This window comes from Rhagoletis zephyria, unplaced genomic scaffold (assembly GCF_001687245.7).
Source record: "Rhagoletis zephyria isolate East Lansing unplaced genomic scaffold, Rhagoletis_zephyria_1.1 Rzeph_scaffold_17377, whole genome shotgun sequence".
In the NCBI taxonomy this organism is placed as follows: Eukaryota; Metazoa; Arthropoda; class Insecta; order Diptera; family Tephritidae; genus Rhagoletis; species Rhagoletis zephyria.
In genome coordinates, this window is record NW_016174438.1 from 1 (window position 1) to 2,934 (window position 2,934).

Below are 2,934 nucleotides of genomic sequence, written 5' to 3' on the forward strand. Positions count from 1 at the left end.
TGCTGTTCGCATCTGGTGGCAATCGCCGCTGTACATTCTTTCCCCTTTAAGTCCGTCGCACGCCTTCCACTCTCTGTCGGTGCAATGAATTTTTCAATGAATTGCAGTATTGCAGTGCGCGCTGTTGCAGTTACTTACTTACTTGTGCTGGCAAAGGACTAAAAAGTCGTACGTATATATGTATGTAGGTATGCAGCATATAAAAGCAAAAGAAAAAAAAACAGTTATAATGTATGTAAGCTCATAAATAAGCATGTGCGCATGTACATATGACCCTAAAATGACCTTCTCTGCGCCCTTTACTTTACATTACTTTACTGCAACGGATATGTTCACTGTAAACGTCCTCTCTTCGTGACGCTTCTGCTGCCCTTAGTGTACGTACATATGTACTTTTTAGGTATGTATGTAAGGTAGATATACATATGTACATAAGTAAGTGTATACGGGCTAGCATATAGTACATATATGTTTTTATGAGTGTATACGAATTATAAAGGACATGAATGACGTACGATATACATTGATTCAAGTTTAAGGAATGATTTCATACGTATGTATGTTTGTATATATGTATACATATTTACATATTTATATGCGACCGTGGTTGTATGTATGTATATATTCTTATCCGTATGCTTTGTAGTGTACATATATACAAAACTTATTAAAAAAAAATATATAAATTTATGTTTAAATATGTTCCTAACCGCTTTCGCAAAAAATTTTAGTTTCAAACAAAAAATCTATAACATTCAAAAATGAAAAAAAAAATACAAAAACTTATACTTCCCATACCGGGAATCGAACCCGGGCCTCCCGGGTGAGAGCCGGGTATCCTAACCACTAGACAATATGGGACACTTAGAACAACGAAGCGAGAGATCTTGCAATAACGAAGCCGTCGCGAATATATACACATTTCTTATTATGTTCTATATCAATACACAAGTACGTATGTATGTACATTAGGGTGTTCCAAAATAAGTTAAGTCGGAATCTTATTGCTCTTACCCCCTAGGATTGTTCTATATCGAAAAAACTATACGCCTATTTTTCATTTTGAAATCAAAAAATATTCAGAGGTCGCTCAAAGCGTATATACATTAGGGCGGCCCAAAATAAGTAAAGTCGGCATTTTAATGCTCTCACCCCCTAGCATTGTTCTATATCGAAAAAAATAAACGCCTATTTATTATTTTGAAATCAAACAATTTTTAGAGGTTGCTAAAAACGTTCAAAGTTTGCCATGTATTTTATATGGTAAAAAACTACTTTTAATAGAAGTGGTATAGAATTCTTGAAAATCAATATTTTTTTCAGGAGATTAACAATAACATTACGCAATTATTTATTTGACTATTTTTTAGTACTAAAGATTTTTTATTTATCGCCAATTGCATTTTATGGCATTTAATGGAGGTTTTTGGCGGGCCTATAAAGTATAGTTACTATGAAAAAATGTTTAAATAAATAATTGGGTATTATTGTTGGGAATCTCCTGAAGAGAAACAGAGTTTTCCGATAGAAAAACATTGATTTTAAAGAATTATATACCATTTCTACGAAAAGTTGTTTTTTCCATTTAAAATACATGGAAAACTTTGAGCGCATTGAGCGACCTCTAAAAACTTTTTGATTTCAAAATGAAAAAATAGGGGTACATTTTTTCGGTATCGAACCTGTATTTGTGGACCACCCTAATGTACATAGATGTGTCCATTGAAATTAATGCATCTTCTACATATGTATGTATTAACTCATATATTTGTATGGAAATAGAAAATAAAAATAGAAATACTTAGTAAATAGCAAATATTCAAAACAGGCGTTAAAGCATGAGAATATGATGAGCTATAAATAACATTGTTTTAATTTTTAATATTGTTATTGAGCTTTATACAACGATCATATTTTTTATTGATACTAAGCTCAATAACAATATTAACAAGTAAGAAAGTCTAAGTTCGGGCGGAGCCGAACATTAAATACCCGGCGCAAGTATTAAATATATGTTTTTTCACCTTTCCGAAACCTTCCGCTAGATGGTAAGCCGGGGTGTATCAATTTTGAGTAAATTAGCGTCCTTCAATTTCGAAATATTGAAGTTTCAAGCATTTCTTAAATTTACCGTTATATGAGAATCGGCCGTTATTTTAGTCCGATTTCAATAATTTTCAACGTTTTGCTTACACGTGGCAAGTACAATAACCATACCGAGTTTGGTACAAATTGGTAGAACGGTTACCGAGATACTTATATGTGATCATAAGTGGGCGGTGCCACGCCCATTTTCCAAAATTTTATCATAAACGTATTTCTTGGTAAAGAATTGTTGCAAGCATCAATTTTGAATAAATTAGCTTCAATATTTACTGATTTATCGAAGATTTTGTATTTCTCTAAATTACCGTTATATGGGATGTGGGCGTGGTTATTGTCCGATTTTAAAAAGTTTCGGCGGTTTTTTATGCTGTACCAAGGCCAACAACTGTGCCAAGTTTGGAAGAAATTGGTGCAGCGGTTACCAAGATATACACATGTAACCATAAGTAGGCGTGGCTACGCCCATTTGCCAAAATTTTTTAATATTCTTATTTTTCGTCTAAAACTCATTGTAAATATCAATTTTGAGTGAATTATCTTCAGTAGTTACTAAAATATCGCAGTTTTCGTATTTCTGAAAATTACCGTTATATGGGAGGTAGGCGTGGTTATTGTCCGATTTTTAAAATTTTCAGCCATTTAGTATGCTGTACTAAGGCCAACAACTGTGCCAAGTTTGGAAGAAATTGGTGCAGCGGTTACCAAGATATACACATGTAACCATAAGTGGGCGTGGCTACGCCCATTTTCCTATTATTTATAATATTCTTATTTTTCGTCTAAAAGTTATTGCAAATATCAATTTTGAGTGAATAATCTTCAGTAGTT

General features: G+C 33.0%; 1 non-coding gene across 1 annotated transcript; it reads right to left on the reverse strand.

The window, feature by feature from the left end:
• Positions 1 to 789: 789 nt before the first annotated feature.
• On the reverse strand, positions 790 to 861 carry TRNAE-CUC (transfer RNA glutamic acid (anticodon CUC)). The gene has a single exon. It is a non-coding gene; the product is annotated as a tRNA-Glu (tRNA).
• Between the last annotated feature and the right edge of the window lie 2,073 nt (positions 862 to 2,934).